The sequence below is a fragment of the Mya arenaria genome, chromosome 15 (assembly GCF_026914265.1).
Source record: "Mya arenaria isolate MELC-2E11 chromosome 15, ASM2691426v1".
In the NCBI taxonomy this organism is placed as follows: domain Eukaryota; kingdom Metazoa; phylum Mollusca; class Bivalvia; order Myida; family Myidae; genus Mya; species Mya arenaria.
The window spans coordinates 53,889,995-53,907,699 of record NC_069136.1 but is presented as its reverse complement, the minus strand read 5'-3'; the positions used below and the strand labels follow the sequence as shown (position 1 = coordinate 53,907,699).

The window sequence follows — 17,705 nt, the reverse complement described above, 5'->3', positions numbered from 1 at the left end:
CTCTGACTGGTCTTGTGTAGTAATCCATGCAAATACACCATTTAGGGAATTTTCACAGAATGATGATCAGTCTTTGTGTGCAGAACTGATGACAGTATAATTTAAGAACTCAACTTTCAAAGGTAATCAGACTTTGTGTGCAGTTGACAGTACAAAAACTCCACTTACATTTTCTTCAAACTTTCAAAGATGATCAGACATCATGTGCTGTCTTTATATCGTTACCCTTTGTAGTTTTTTCCTTGGTATAGAGTTATATGATAGTGAAAGAATATTGTTCGACTCCTCACCCAGTCCTTTTGGGGCCTCAGATTGTTTCAACCCAGGCATTATTATAATGAAGATAACGTTTTGTGCTGCTTTGACCGGAATGATGTTCCTTTGTTCTTTTCTTTTAATGATATGGAGTATAGTTAAAAAAGTCTGCTTGTCAAATACACATTTGGCTTTTGCACTCACCTACATGTACTAATGTATATGACAAGCTACTTTCAAAGAGGCACTCGGGTGACAAAAATAGGATTGTGGGTGTTCCCATGTCTTATGAACACTAGATTTTCTTCCTTATCCACTTTGTGCATAAATAACTTAATATTTATGGCTACAGTATGCATTAACAGCAGACAAGAATTTCCAAGAAAACTGAATCAATCAGAATGATATTGATCATGATAAAGGCATGAAATGATGCATGTGAAATATATGTAGACAAGAAAATTGAATCTTGTAAACTATGTTAAAATAGAACCTACATTTTCAGCCAATGAAATCGCAAATAAGTAATCATTAAGTTCTTAAGGCTTTATCATTAAGAATTGCTTTTGAAGAAGTTTTGTGGAGTTTATGGTCTTACCAAATTATCACGGTATTTTATATGTCAATATCTAGTTCAAAGAAAAATAATGTGAAAAATTCTGTTTTTTTAAGAAGACAGTTGCATTGTCACTATAGCCTTGGTGTTGTTTTCTTCAGCATTAGCAATTCAAGTATTCTGAATGCCAACCTTAATTTTAACAAGTAAAACGCTGTTTGTTTATACAACTCATTAAAATCTTCAGATTAATTACAAAAGTTGGAGGTATAATTACATGTCTTTTATGAGGAACCAAAACTGTTTCATATGCTACAGCATAATTTGGCGTTTTGCTAGGTGCGTCCCTGGCTGTGGCTCTAATATTTGCCTCTTTTTCGACTGAATATTCATTTGATTCCAGCTGAGCTTTGGTGTTAATTCGCTCTGTGGCCCTCTTGTTTAACACTGTGGGACCTTCGCTTGTGTAAGTTTCTTTAATTTGTTGCACCAACAAATCTCTCAAAAATGAGGAAACAGAACCGTGTCTTAGAACTTTAAGATCGTCACAAAAGGACAAAAAGACTATATTGTGGAATATTTACGCCGCTAGTCACAAACCCTGTTGCTTCCAGACGATCCCTAATTGGTTCCTAGTTAAAGTCTTGGCACGCTGTTTTATTGGTTACTTTACTGTCTCCTGGTGATCTAAGGAAATAAAACCGGGGGAATTTCTGGTTTATTAAGGGATTGGTATGTCGGGAGAAGTTGCTTTAATGAACGGCTGTAAATTGATTGTAGGATATTGTTTCAGACATTATGAAGGGAGATATTTCTGGTCACTGTATCAGATAATTAGCCATATAGAGTCATTTATTGATCGTTATATAGTTACTTTAAAGGCTGTTTCACAAAATTGCTTTTAAAATGATGCAGACAAATTGCCAGAGAGTTATTAAAGTGATCTAGAATCTTTGAATTTATCATTTTGAGTATATCATTTGGCTAAACCTGGTGTCAGCTTCAGAATTGTCATTATATGTCCATTTCAACTAAAATAACAGCAGACAAGCATTGCATGGCACTCTTAACTAAATGTGATATGAAAAACAGATAAAAAATATCATAAAGGAGCAGCTGCTGTGAAAGATGGCCAAGACTCGATACAATAGTTGTCATGCTTCTTTATAAACTTGGTAGAAATCAGTATTGTTCAAAGAGAAAGATCCTCCAGTGAAGTGTTGAACATTGGGGCCCATTTCAACAACTAGAAATGAGGCCAATCAGTCCATAAAGGCCCAACAAATGAAATACTAATGTTTTTTTCTGTCCAAAGAGGCTTTTTGGGGGCATTTGTCACATTCCTGTGACAGTCCTTGCTTTCATAATGAGTACCTGGTATTCCCCCAAGTATATGCACGAGAACCAAACAGTTGTCATCCTGTGCTTGGGGAATTCTTAGTGTCAGAATTCCAAACAACTATTTCTTCGGAGATATTTAGACTGTATTTCATCTTCATTACATTAGAAAAAAGTCCTTGGCACTTACAAATTGTTTTAGCTTTCAAGCAGAACTTGGAGGGGAAATTAGAAAGTACAAGGGCTTCTGGGAGTTTTGTGCATGTTAAAGTGGTTTTGAGGAAAAATAAATGGAAAGACATTCTTTCCTTGTCAAAGCTAATTGTCATAGGATTTGGTGGATGTGGTACGAATGTACAAAACATTGAAAGACAAATTTATCTGTTATGTTTCAGACTTTTTTTGTTTCTTTTTGGTCAAATTCTGACTAGGATTCTTGACAACTATAATATTTTTTGAGTCATATGAAATTTTCAGGTTTCCCCCCAAAATGAGACTCGCTATTATGTGACGTATCATAATTATTAAGCAACCTTGTGGTTTTGAAGTGTCTGAAAACCGGATCTGGTTTTTTTTGTGTGTTATTTTTGTGTGTATGACATTCATGGGTCGCGGATTGGTAGGCGGTTTTAAAGAGTAAATATAGTGTGATTGACTACGTAAGCTGTCAGCCAAGCCTAAGGTCAAGGTTGTGCCTCCATCTTGTTTACTAAGGATCGTACTTTGCCTGCAATTTTCAGACTTATAATTTGAGATACTTTTAAAACTGTTAAAAAACGGAACTTTGAATTGCTCCTGGCAAAAAATAAGAAGGTAAATCAAACTACCACAAACCCCACCCACCCCCTCCCCAATTTTGACCCCTTCTGCACTTATATTGGAGCCCATTCATGCGAACCCTTTCCAATTCATTAGCAACCATTCATGTTGATTTTCAACTCATTTTTTTTAATAATTACTTCTGATTTTTGTAATATGTAAATAACATTTAATTTTGAACACAGAAATGTGATATTATTGACTAAGTAAATCCCCTGCTGCGCACAAATCTACCGGAAATTATACCCAAATGCATTCATTGTTTCCATTTTTGGAAAATACAATTTTTATTGCATCAATGTTTCTATTTGTCAGGTGCTCTTTAATCTTTTTCCAAACAGCTAATTCTGTCTATTGATTCTGATTTCCGGTTTTCAGTTCTTGTAGCGACAAAGTTTGTTCTTTACACCTAGTGATTAAGAAATGTGCGCAGACTGTCTTTGATAAGGTTTTTCTTCATTTTAGGAAATCTTTTAATCATTGGATTAATCTACTTGTCTGAGGGAAGATTGATTTCCAATGTCTGCTCCTTTGCCCTTTGTCAGTTTTGTTAGCCCAACGTTTCTTTTCGAAGAAAAAACTCTGGGTAATGTCATAGCCTTGGTGTCGTCAGCGTCGTAACGGCATTCACAGTAGTGCAAAATTTTAAGATTGCTCATAACTCAAAAAAATGTTCAAGATAATCAAATTAAGCTTTATACACATGCTGCAAAAGACATTATGCACACGATAAGGCCAATAGCTCTGAATTTAAACATTGTAGAGTTAAGCCCCTTTTCGACTAATTAAAAAACAAACCAGCATTCACTGTATGGCACTCTTGTTCAATTTTTTATCCATTAGTAGAAAGTTTCCATCTTTTATAAAAGTCATGCATGTAAAAAGGCAAACCTAAATTCACATCTGGAAAAAAGAGGATAAGTTACAATTTATCAAATTACAATGATGAACAAGTATCACAAGCTCTGAAGAAATGCAATGAACATAATTTTATTATGCCCCCTTTTGAAAAAAGTGGGGTATATTGTTTTGCACATGTCGGTCGGTCGGTCGGTCTGTCTGTCTGTCGGTCGGTCGGAATACCAAATGGTTTCCGATCAATAACTTGAGAACGCTTTGACCGAGGGACCTCATACTTGGTATGTGTATTGGTCATCACCAGCAGATGAACCCTATTGATTTTGAGGTCAGTGGGTCAAAGGTCAAGGTCAGTGTGACTTTTACATGAAAAACGGTTTCCGATCAATAACTTGAGAACGCTTTGACCCAGGAACCTCATACTTGGTAGGTGTATTGGTCATGACCAGCAGATGAACCCTATTGATTTTGAGGTCAGTGGGTCAAAGGTCAAGGTCAGTGTGACCTTAACATGAAAAACGGTTTCCGATCAATAACTTGAGAACGCTTTGACCCAGGGACCTCATACTAGGTAGGCTTATTGGTCATGACCAGCAGATGAACCCTATTGATTTTGAGGTCAGTGGGTCAAAGGTCAAGGTCAGTGTGACTGTAAGCTGAAAAAAGGTTTTCTGATTGTCCATATTTTATTTAAGTGTCCAAATCCTACTAACAATTTGGCTCCCAAGGGGGCATAAATGTTTCACTAACATCTCTTGTTTATATATTGTTTTAAAATCAGCTACATTAATTTGATTATAGAACCTTTATTTTGACCATTAATGGGTGACAATTATTTAATCCTTTCATTAACCAAGCTCTGAGCAGTGTTCGAACCATGAACCCTCTGTTCCTGGGACTGTCTAATCCCTGGACCCTCTTACCATGGAACTGTCTAATATTCATTGTTTTGAGCTCTTCTGCTTATAGGGGAACATTGCAGTTATTGTTGGAGCTGGTTTGATGCTGAACATGTTTCCTATCAAAACGTGTCAATCTGTATTTCCTTGATTGGGCTGCTTGTCTCTTTGTGAAGTACCAGAACATATCTCTGCTAGAAGTTCGCTGCAGTCTGTCTGTCATAGTTCTATATATATTTGGCTGTTTTCATATTAGATTTGCCCCTTATAAACATCAATTTGAATGTTTGATTAAGGAAGTCTCCATGATTTGATTTTCCAAGAAGCCTTCATTACAGTTGTATAAAACTCTTATTACCTAAAATATTTTTTCCAATTAGGATTTACAACAAATTAACAATGGAAAGTTTTGTAAAGTTCATTGCCATTACAATTCCATTTCGAACATATATACCTGGAAATAAAGTGCAGCTGAGTTGTACATGTCATTGTATTTTTTTGTTACAATCATTTTCAATATAAAATGAGATGACATGCACAAGGCAAGTAATAAACACATTAGGATGAAAGAGTTTGTAATGAATGATTAGTGTTTTACCTGTACAACATGCATTAAGCATTGGGCCTTAAGCGAATAATTAAATAACCTCTTCTATATACAACAGATAAGACGATAAAAAACATGTATTTTCATTTTATAGTGAACATCTTAATCATCATGTCTTGAGTTCGGATTTTAACCTGAAGAGAGATTAGGAAATTAGTGAGTGTGAGTTGCTTTTGAGTTAAATTTCACCTTCTTTAATTGAAAAACCTGGTAAGAATTCTTTATAATAATAATAATAATAATAATTGTGTTGGTTATTAGGAAGTGAATTTTAATTAATAATTAGATGACATTAAAGTAGTATTTTAATGATTAAGACGGGGCGGAGTGAGCAAAGCAAACAAGCTTTTCTTACTCATTAATATGTTACTTCAGGTCATCTTACTGTCTTAGAATACTACCTCATTGGCTGACACATTGTCAACACAATCTCTGACGCAGGGAGTGTGTATCAGATGAGTGGCAGTAGGCGGACCTTTAAACAGCCGCGAAAGTTGAATTCGTAATGAATAAGCCTTGTACTTAATGATAGCCTTTCTGCAATTTCATTGGCTGAAATGTAGTTTTTATTCTAAAAGTAGTTAGTACACACTTACATGACACTATTTTTTTCCTCTTGACACAACTGTTAGTGTTTTATATAATATAGTGTGAACTACCAACTAACACTGTTTACATCTACCGCTTCTCTTGATTAAAATGGCTGACAGCTGACTTACTGAAATAAACGTATTGGCAAATTTAAAGCTACTTCCTTCTCATTGGACAAAAAATGATGTTGACCATAAAATATGTTTTTACTGTACATGATATGGGACTCACAGTTGTTTAACTCAGTATAAAATCATATCTGTCAATAGTGTTGTCTAATTTCCTTTTGATTTTGAAGTTAACTGCTGTATATCTATGTAGAGTAAGTATGATGAGTCCTTAATAACTATATTAATGTTATCATCGCTTATATCCAATGTCATTGTTAATATTGTTCTCAAGCTGGTATTAATTTATGCCTAATCCAATAATTACTATGGTTGTCATGTGACAACAACACCAACATTTCTACATTTCTTGCATTTTACCTCCTGTGTTCATATCATTGTGACATGTAGTCATTCATTTCTGAAGAATTGTTTCACCCATATGCCTTTGCTTTGCTGTCATATTATTTTATTGAGCTGTTATACTGGTGTCATAATCTATGTTGATTTCATCATTCTCCTTGAATTCAAGCTCAATAATTAATTTGCTAAAGACTCCTATGTTGATGTCAGCTCCTGTGTTGAAGTAAGCTCCTTATATGCTGGTGTCAGGTCCTGTGTTGAAGTAAGCTCCTTCTATGTTGGTGCCAGGTTCTGTGTTGAAGTAAGCTCCTTATATGTTGGTGTCAGGTCCTGTGTTGAAGTAAGCTCCTTATATGTTGGTGTCAGGTCCTGTGTTGATGTCAGGTCCTGTGTTGAAGTAAGCTCCTTATATGTTGATGTCAGGTCCTGTGTTGAAGTAAGCTCCTTCTATGATGATGTCAGGTCCTGTGTTGAAGTAAGCTCCTTATATGTTGATGTCAGGTCCTGTGTTGAAGTAAGCTCCTTATATGTTGATGTCAGGTCCTGTGTTGAAGTAAGCTCCTTCTATGTTGATGTCAGGTCCTGTGTTGAAGTAAGCTCCTTATATGTTGATGTCAGGTCCTGTGTTGAAGTAAGCTCCTTCTATGTTGATGTCAGGTCCTGTGTTGAAGTAAGCTCCTTCTATGTTGGTGTCAGGTCCTGTGTTGAAGTAAGCTCCTTCTATGTTGGTGTCAGGTCCTGTGTTGAAGTAAGCTCCTTCTATGTTGGTGTCAGGTCCTGTGTTGAAGTAAGCTCCTTCTATGTTGGTGTCAGGTCCTGTGTTGATGTCAGGTCCTGTGTTGAAGTAAGCTCCTTCTATGTTGGTGTCAGGTCCTGTGTTGAAGTAAGCTCCTTATATGTTGGTGTCAGGTCCTGTGTTGAAGTAAGCTCCTTCTATGTTGGTGTCAGGTCCTGTGTTGAAGTAAGCTCCTTATATGTTGGTGTCAGCTCCTGTGTTGAAGTAAGCTCCTTATATGTTGTCAGGTCCTGTGTTGAAGTAAGCTCCTTATATGTTGGTGTCAGGTCCTGTGTTGAAGTAAGCTCCTTATATGTTGGTGTCAGGTCCTGTGTTGAAGTAAGCTCCTTATATGTTGGTGTCAGGTCCTGTGTTGAAGTAAGCTCCTTCTATGTTGGTGTCAGGTCCTGTGTTGAAGTAAGCTCCTTATATGTTGGTGTCAGCTCCTGTGTTGAAGTAAGCTCCTTATATGTTGGTGTCAGGTCCTGTGTTGAAGTAAGCTCCTTCTATGTTGATGTCAGGTCCTGTGTTGAAGTAAGCTCCTTCTATGTTGATGTCAGGTCCTGTGTTGAAGTAAGCTCCTTCTATGTTGATGTCAGGTCCTGTGTTGAAGTAAGCTCCTTCTATGTTGATGTCAGGTCCTGTGTTGAAGTAAGCTCCTTCTATGTTGATGTCAGGTCCTGTGTTGAAGTAAGCTCCTTCTATGTTGATGTCAGGTCCTGTGTTGAAGTAAGCTCCTTCTATGTTGATGTCAGGTCCTGTGTTGAAGTAAGCTCCTTCTATGTTGATGTCAGGTCCTGTGTTGAAGTAAGCTCCTTCTATGTTGATGTCAGGTCCTGTGTTGAAGTAAGCTCCTTCTATGTTGATGTCAGGTCCTGTGTTGAAGTAAGCTCCTTATATGTTGATGTCAGGTCCTGTGTTGAAGTAAGCTCCTTATATGTTGATGTCAGGTCCTGTGTTGAAGTAAGCTCCTACTATGTTGATGTCAGGTCCTGTGTTGAAGTAAGCTCCTTCTATGTTGATGTCAGGTCCTGTGTTGAAGTAAGCTCCTTCTATGTTGATGTCAGGTCCTGTGTTGAAGTAAGCTCCTTCTATGTTGATGTCAGGTCCTGTGTTGAAGTAAGCTCCTTCTATGTTGATGTCAGGTCCTGTGTTGAAGTAAGCTCCTTCTATGTTGATGTCAGGTCCTGTGTTGAAGTAAGCTCCTTCTATGTTGATGTCAGGTCCTGTGTTGAAGTAAGCTCCTTCTATGTTGATGTCAGGTCCTGTGTTGAAGTAAGCTCCTTCTATGTTGGTGTCAGGTCCTGTGTTGAAGTAAGCTCCTTCTATGTTGGTGCCAGGTTCTGTGTTGAAGTAAGCTCCTTCTATGTTGGTGTCAGGTCATGTGTTGATGTCAGGTCCTGTGTTGAAGTAAGCTCCTTCTATGTTGATGTCAGGTCCTGTGTTGAAGTAAGCTCCTTATATGTTGGTGTCAGGTCCTGTGTTGAAGTAAGCTCCTTCTATGTTGGTGTCAGGTCCTGTGTTGAAGTAAGCTCCTTATATGTTGGTGTCAGCTCCTGTGTTGAAGTAAGCTCCTTATATGTTGGTGTCAGGTCCTGTGTTGAAGTAAGCTACTTCTATGTTGATGTCAGGTCCTGTGTTGAAGTAAGCTCCTTATATGTTGATGTCAGGTGCTGTGTTGAAGTAAGCTCCTTCTATGTTGATGTCAGGTCCTGTGTTGAAGTAAGCTCCTTCTATGTTGATGTCAGGTCCTGTGTTGAAGTAAGCTCCTTATATGTTGGTGTCAGGTACTGTGTTGAAGTAAGCTCCTTCTATGTTGGTGTCAGGTCCTGTGTTGAAGTAAGCTCCTTCTATGTTGATGTCAGGTCCTGTGTTGAAGTTAGCTCCTTCTATGTTGATGTCAGGTCCTGTGTTGAAGTAAGCTCCTTCTATGTTGGTGTCAGGTCCTGTGGTGAAGTAAGCTCCTTATATGTTGGTGTCAGGTCCTGTGTTGAAGTAAGCTCCTTATATGTTGGTGTCAGGTCCTGTGTTGAAGTAAGTTCCTTATATGTTGATGTCAGCTCCTGTGTTGAAGTAAGCTCCTTATATGTTGGTGTCAGGTCCTGTGTTAAAGTAAGCTTCTTATATGTTGATGTCAGCTCCTGTGTTGAAGTAAGCTCCTTATATGTTGGTGTCAGGTCCTGTGTTGAAGTAAGCTCCTTATATGTTGATGTCAGGTCCTGTGTTGAAGTAAGCTCCTTATATGTTGATGTCAGGTCCTGTGTTGAAGTAAGCTCCTTATATGTTGATGTCAGGTCCTGTGTTGAAGTAAGCTCCTTCTATGTTGATGTCAGGTCCTGTGTTGAAGTAAGCTCTTTATATGTTGATGTCAGGTCCTGTGTTGAAGTAAGCTCCTTCTATGTTGGTGTCAGGTCCTGTGTTGAAGTAAGCTCCTTCTATGTTGGTGTCAGGTCCTGTGTTGAAGTAAGCTCCTTCTATGTTGATGTCAGGTCCTGTGTTGAAGTAAGCTCCTTATATGTTGATGTCAGGTCCTGTGTTGAAGTAAGCTCCTTCTATGTTGATGTCAGGTCCTGTGTTGAAGTAAGCTCCTTCTATGTTGATGTCAGGTCCTGTGTTGAAGTAAGCTCCTTATATGTTGGTGTCAGGTCCTGTGTTGAAGTAAGCTCCTTATATGTTGGTGTCAGGTCCTGTGTTGAAGTAAGCTCCTTATATGTTGATGTCAGGTCCTGTGTTGAAGTAAGCTCCTTATATGTTGGTGTCAGGTCCTGTGTTGAAGTAAGCTCCTTCTATGTTGGTGTCAGGTCCTGTGTTGAAGTAAGCTCCTTCTATGTTGGTGTCAGGTCCTATGTTGATGTCAGTTCCTATGTAGTTGTCAGCTTCTATGTTGATGTCAGCTCCTATGTTGATGTCACCTCCTATGTTGATGTCAGCTCCTATCTTTGTTGATGTCAACTCCAATGTTGGTGTCTCCTTCTATGTTGATGTCAGGTCCTATGTTGTTGTCAGCTTCTATGTTGATGTCACCTCCTATGTTGATGTCAGCTCCTATCTTTGTTGATGTCAACTCCAATGTTGGTGTCTCCTTCTATGTTGATGTCATGTCTTCAGTATGTTGATGTCAGCTCCTATTTTGATGTCAAATCCTATGTTGAAATAAGATCCTATGTTGATGTGGCTCCTAGGTTGATGTCAGCTCCTATGTTGATGTGGCTCCTATGTTGATGTCAGCTCCTATGTTTCACATCCTATATTGATGCCACCTCTTATCTAGCTTATCAGCTCCTATGTTGATGTCAGCTCCTATGTTGATGTCAGCTCCTATGTTAATGTCATCGCCTATGTTGATGTTATCTCATATGTTCATGTACCTCCTATGTTGATGTCATCGCTCATGTTGATGTAATGGCCTATGTTGATGTTATCTCATATGTTCATGTACCTCCTATGTTGGTGTGTTCTAAGAGTGTCTACATAATAATTGGATTATATATGTTAGAGATCTTCCACTTTATTTGCATTTTTTATATAAATATTTCAGAATTGTTTGGGCTTTATGTCAGCTAAAGCGTAGAAAACAGTTTTTGTTAATACCTTATATCGTAAAATTCCATTAAAAGTAGCGAGCCAAAATTACGTACGTGTAAAAAGCTTTTAAAAACCTTTCAGATCTATAACTGTGGACTGTTTAACTTTATTGAATCATTCTTTAATGGTATGTGGAACACTAAAATCAGATTGTTTTAAGATTCATTCATTTGGAACTAAAATAAACCATTACATAATTTATGTTTACACCATAATATAACATTATGATAGGTTTTGCATGTGAAAGGTTCACCTTATATGGGTTAAAAGATGGTAGTTTATAAAGGGCGTTCTTTACCCCGGAAGTATTCAAGTGGCGCGATAACGTGCTGGTAATCTTCTTAAAGGCTAGATCCTAATTCTTGTTATTCCCTCTGAATAAATCCATTTGGAGATATAATTGGGATGATATAATATTTCTATTCAGATTTGCAAGATGACGGAGAGACACTTGAAAGTGGAGTTAAACTCAGCATGATAAAAGTGATTGATAGCGTGTTCATGAAAACTGATATTATACAAACATGTCCAAGTTGCACTATTGCAGATGATATGAGTCATTTTAAGCTGTTAAAACCTTCACCTTTGAAAGTTTTCCTCATCATAAAAACATGCTGCTTTATAGTCGATTAAATGCTTTTTTTGTGTGTTATGATTTTGCAAATGATGAAAAACACTGCGCATGGCTTTAATTTACCATTCTATCATTTTGAGAAATAGTTTGAATCCATTGGTACATTATTAGTTTAATGGTAAACAATTTTTATAATGCACATGATTGTCTAGAAAACGTGCTGAATTAATTACATGAAAACTGCATGTTTATACACCAAACAATATGTTACTTAAAAGTAAGTTTATTTTGTAAAAAAATTAAAAAAAACATCAGTCTGTTAAAGGTAGCACTCAACTCATATTACTATACTGCTATGTGTACAAGAAAGGAGCGTGAAACAGATTTTTCAATTTCATGAGCTGTATTTTCACTGTTTGATATGGAAAAGGAATTGATAGGCTATAATAAATTGAAATATTATACCTCTTTGTATTTACCAAGCTGTTTGGTCTGTATATCAGTAAATTATAATAAAAATCCAGTCTTATGATGTCACCAGTCCATACAATATTTAAGGGACTCATTTAACTGTTGAGTGCAACATGCGATTTTAACAACGGCGTAAAATTGACAAGTAGATATGACTAGACAACATATTTGTTCAATAAAACACATGAAAAGCAATTTACAAATATTGAATGATATTATAAAATTTCAGATAATAAATATCATAAATATAACACATCACTTTGGGCAAATGACATTATATGGACTGGTTAGCCTCCGAAAGTGAATGGACATCAGCTAACACCTCGGTCCATATACACCTTGAGGGGCTGACTGGCTGGTCCTAATAATGGGTCAGCTATTACTTTTCAGTCTGAAAATCCTACCATTCTTTATTCCCGACAGTTATAGTTGGGAAATTTATTTATATAGAGTGGACTTTCTTCTTTACCTTATATTTACTGGTGTTGTCATATCTTTCAATGTAGAAAGTATAATTTACAAGTGAAGTTGCCTCCATTCATTTTCATTATTCATTTTAAGTTAGTTACTTCCCTTATTCGCTGTGAGGCCATGCAAGGGATGCACAGTGTGAAATATGTATGTAAAGTTGACTCCCTTCATCACCATGTACACAAGATGGGTTATTTACCTTACTGACTATGAGGATATTATTGGCAGTGAGGTCATGGTAAAGATATATTACCAGGTTAAAAATATGTGAAAAATTGCCTCCCTTGGTCACCATGTAGATTAGATAAAAGACTTATAAACTGGTATGCAATTGCTAAGTAATAGTTTTAAGAAGACCACATTCTAATAAAACAATACTATTTTAAACCAGGTTAAAACTATTTACCTTCCTTCAAAGCCATGTTGTTTAGATGGGTTACTTCCCCTACTGACTGGTTTGCCATAACGAAGATAGGCGCTAGATGAAAACTAAATGCAAAGGTGTCTTTCATAATACCATTCATTCAGTCTATATGGATGACTTCCCTTACTGGCTGTGAAGCCATTATTTGCACCAGGTGAAACTATATGCATTGACTGTTTGACCTTTGGTTCACCTGTAGAGATAAGACCAGTGCACAGTGTGTGTCTAGACTCAGTGTCATGTAGAACTCTCATTTGATCTTGGACAGGGTCAACAATCTTGGCTCTATGAGCTGCATCATAAAAGGGCATGTAATATTTAGAGATTGTTGTTTTTTTACTTCCAAGTTGAATAATTACAAAAAAATTTTTTATCACTTTTTACCATTTAAATTTAATGATAACATTTTCATGTCATACATGTTTATGTTCCTTCATTTTACACTAGTATATGATGTTAAAATAATATTGATATGTATAAATAATATTTTAGATGACATATTGCCAAGAGCTTTAATATTATAAAAATTAAAAGCAGTGTATATGAAAGTAAGACTACCGGCATCCATCAATCATAAAGAAAACCATCCATCCTACTGCTACAAAATGACAGACCAATTCAAATTGACGATTTAATTTATTTTGTGAATATTTTTATGCAAGAGTTTTTAAACTGTCATTAATTCACCACTTAATCTAAACGAACACATCCCTGATTGATCAAGCTTCTTTAAGATGTTAGAAAAAGCTATTTTACGCGTGAGCGGCATACAAATAAACGTCTTAATGTGATCTATCTCTATGCAGCTTTTAATATCAGTAGTCCAACGTCTCAATTTTCAATTTATTTTATCTCAGTTTGAATTTAAATTTTGACTGCTCCCTGTGCTTTTGTTTACCTTTATCTTTCACTGTGTTTTATAGTTGTGTACAGAGACGGACAAGTAAAGAAAGATTCTACACTATTCATCCACTTGAGGGTTAGACCACTATCGATTTGGGGGGAGGTGTCTGCTTTCTGATGTGAACATTTGATTGTTTAAGCAGGTTTTAACGCAGTTAGTGAGTAGAAAAGTAATTACATATGTAAATTTACTAATGATGTATAATTTGAGGTTAAATTTGTAAACAAAAAAGGCAATTGATCGATCTTGCCAGCCCACTGACTTACACGTAACACAGTTCACTTCAGTCGGCCATATTGAAATGGGGAAAAACACAAACCAGTCTGCATTTAGCACATGCTAGACTGTGTATTGTAGTTTTCTTGTGGTTTAACATTATATGAGTGCTTGTTAACCATTTGTGCACTGTTTAATAAACTGACCATTAGCAAGGAGACATGGGGATTATAAAGTAAACCCAATACCAGGTAAGTAAACTCTGATATTATTGATGGTGGCAGGGAAGCTAATTGATTAGTGTAGATTAACGGTGATAAAAGACACCTTTCCTCATTGCATTTTAACACAGTTTGTAATGAATGTATTGATTGGACTTATCTTCCTTCACCTCAGAATAACTTTGTGTCTCTGGATGTTGACTATGATAATTGATTCCCGCCAAAATATAACAGGTGAAATTGTTGTAGTTTGATTTCTTCTTGATTAAATTGATTATCATTCCGGCTGGCATGGTGACATATGTTGAATGGCTGGTTTTGAAAAACTAAACAAAGAAAAAAACCATTTTGAAAGGTCTGTTCAGGTTCATGATGACCTGTTAATGGCTTAATGGCAAATGTTTAATGTTGTTTTAGAAATTATCATACTTTTTGTGACACTTTATGAAGAATGAATCAGGAATATTAATTGTGTTGCCTGTAATATATTACGCAAAATGATTCGTTCTGTTTGATTTTTGTTTGAGAAAAAGTATGGTCCAACCATCCAATGTAAGCGCTTTACACAGTGAACAATATTGTAGATTTCACATCAATAATTGACAATTGATTGATTTCTCTGATTGGTGTCCTTAAAGAGACAGTAAATTTTATGGGTCTGTTTGTACAGAGGGAAATGTACATAGATTTTCAATGTGAAGAAAGTTAATGTAAATAACAATTTCCTGTCTATTGATATCCTAAATATATTTCTGGAATAATAATGAAAATTATGAAGATTTTGACAATTGAAATTTGCACTCCATTATGTGTGTTATTAAATAACAGATTATGATAATAATGCGTTGGAATATTTTAAGGATATTTCATCTTAAAAGCAAACAATAAAACCACTTAGCCAATAGCTATTGTAGTAGATTAGTTTGATACATGCCTCTAAAAGAATTGTGTACCAATATAAGATTATAAGTATCTTCCATGGCCGAGAGTGTAAGATAAGTTCATCCTGACCTGAGCGCAGGGTGTTTTGCGGAAACGAGGTTTACTGAAATTCTGCAGAACACCCTGCGCGAGGGTTGGGATGAACTATCTTACACGAGCGGCTATGGAAGATACTTTTTCTCCAACCACAGATAAACGAAATAAACAAAACAAAGCAAAACTGCATTTTTCACTGGAACTCTTTTGTGCGTAGTGAAAATTATGTGTGTATAGATGTGATCATTTGTCGTTGTCATGGATGTTTGCTCAGTGATTCAGATTATGTAAATTTAAACCTTTCTTTAAATAGTTCTGGGGAGAGTGCAGCATTTTTTCTATAATAGAGTGTTAAAACTTTTTTATGGTGCCATTTGAAGCGATAAATTATTAATTAGGTTTGTATATATTGAGAAAAGACAAGGTTTCCAAGGTTACCGGAACTCTTTTGTGCTTAGTGAAAATAATTGCGTATGGATATGCGCTAATTCGTGGTTGTCATGGATATGCCCGCACTGATTCAGATTATCTTAATAGTCAAATCGGTCTTTAAATAGTTCTAAGGAGAGTGAAGCATTATTTCTTGAAAGGTATGTGAAAACTGTTTTATGGTGACATTTGAAGCGAGAAATAATTAATTAGCGTTCTAAATATTGCCACAAGACAAGGTTTCCATGATACTACAGACGACAGTCTTCAACAAGGGAGGTAATTACAATGTGGCGACCATTAAAAAGGAGTTCCATACGGGCATTTTATCTTCGCCCGTGGGCAAGATAAGAATTTCTAGCATGGTTAAATTATTGGATCTACTTATCTGAGGAGGGAGAAAAGAATTTCGAGCATGGTCAAATTTTTGGATCTACACGAAAGAGTTATCATCCCCTTCTGGTTAAAGAAAGAAATTGAAGTTAATAATTATTACTTCCTTAATGGATGGATGGCATAGAAATCAGGGCTATTATGTATGAATTATATAGCAACTATACCTATATTGTATATATAAAACATAAAACTTGGACAATGTGAGCGGTAACCATGAAAAGGTTTCAAGTGAGATAATGAAACTCTTGAAGTCTCGAGTTACTTCCCCCCGTCACTTCTACATATGGCTGTGTACCTCAAAACAATGAAACTGTGGTTATGTTGAGCAGGTCCTGTAAATCCGTACAAGAAAAATCGGGAAAGAAGCTAAATTATACCATACTGGTTGAGAAGCAGTTTCCGACAGTTTTTACAAGTGTTTATTGATTTATTAATACGTGTTAAAATTCCTACTAAGATTGTTTACATTTTAGATAACTACAGCTCAAGCTGCTATTGTTGATATATTTTTCACATGTGTGACGTCACATATAGTGTATCTAATGGGGGCGCCAAGAGGGTACTTACACTGTTCTGATTAGCTGTTAACGAGAAGCAGTTTCCGACAAATCAAATACGCGGCAGATTTTAGGTGCCTATTGTGTGTTTTTTTATCCATTTATTCAATATACTAAATAGAAGACTATAATACGAGAACTATTATTTAATTTTTCAGCATTTACCAAAAATTAAACCTAAAAACTTACGCCAGTCAATCATCATTCTGGAAATCAGGCAGACACTAAATATCAATGATATTTTGTTTCATTTCTAATAAGAACTTGTGTTTGTAATCATTTTAGTGAATGTGGGTGTAAAACTAGCATGACAACAGTGTTCGCAAATATGTACACAATGATCATCGTTTGTATAAGTCAACTAAGGCCAACCTTGTAGCTATTCATAGATATGCAAATTAGATTCACACGCATGCGCAATGCGCTGCGCGTGACGATCCCCCACGTGCAAGTTTGTGTACAAATTGAAAAATAAACATTAAACATTAAATAATAATAAAAGTTATTTAAGTGTCTCGGTAAAAACTTCATCTTTTGATTGCCTAGTAACCATATAATTGAATTGCAATACCTTTTTTATGAAGATAAAAAGAAAGTACGCGAAAAAGCGATTTGTCGGAAACTGCTTTCCGTCGGAAACTGCTTCTCAACCAGTATATTGAAACTTTAAAATATTTAATTACGTTTATTTGTTCTTGTCTGCTGATGCTAACAATACCCGAATTTCCACTGCCAATATATAACTAACTCCATCAATCAATGTGAGTGAGAGCCCTTTGAAGTGAAATGTAAACAAAAACCTTTTCTTCCATTTATTTCTCTATATTAAAGCAATTTCTGCCAGAAATGGACTTCGAAAACAAAATGTTAAAAGCTTAATACTATAGATAAGACACAGGCATTTTTTTATGGAATTCTGGGGGGAAAAGGTTGTCCTATACACAGTGATTCACCATAACTGCTCAAATTTAATTTAATCTCAGGATTAGTGCGATCCAGTTGTATGAATGTCCTCCTCTCACCCAAGAGGTTTTGGGTTCGATCCCAACTAGGGGAAAAAACTTTCTCATGGCCTTTCAAAATGGACAACAGTACTGATTTCTACCCAGAAAATGGACTCCAGCTTGATCAAACAAGCTATGAGCTTTCATCAAAATCGAGTTAAAAGAAATTAGTATAAAGTTTTCTAAATGACTTGATAATCATTTGAATATTGTGAACAGGTTAGTGTTTGCATCCCCTTTTTATGACCATTGTTATCCATAAAAAGTTGTTTTCTCCCATGAAAAGTTGTTTGTCCACTTTCAGTTT

The 17,705-nt window shown here is 36.0% G+C and overlaps 1 protein-coding gene across 17 annotated transcripts in view; it reads left to right on the top strand.

Annotated features, from left to right (window-relative positions):
• The window catches only part of LOC128219795 (muscleblind-like protein 1), a 122,850-nt gene that overhangs the window by 26,546 nt on the left and 78,599 nt on the right, over nucleotides 1–17,705 (top strand). Inside the window, exon 1 of one of the 17 annotated variants that reach the window (XM_052927820.1) lies at nucleotides 73–122. The exons of 12 other annotated variants lie outside the window; for them this stretch is intronic. The gene's annotated coding sequence lies outside the window, so the exon portion shown is untranslated. Of the gene's footprint in view, nucleotides 1–72; nucleotides 123–5,417; nucleotides 5,543–13,653; nucleotides 13,767–13,860; nucleotides 14,065–14,245; nucleotides 14,269–17,705 lie in introns of those variants that run through there. 4 more of the 17 variants (XM_052927817.1, XM_052927819.1, XM_052927811.1 and 1 more) reach the window with 4 other exon arrangements.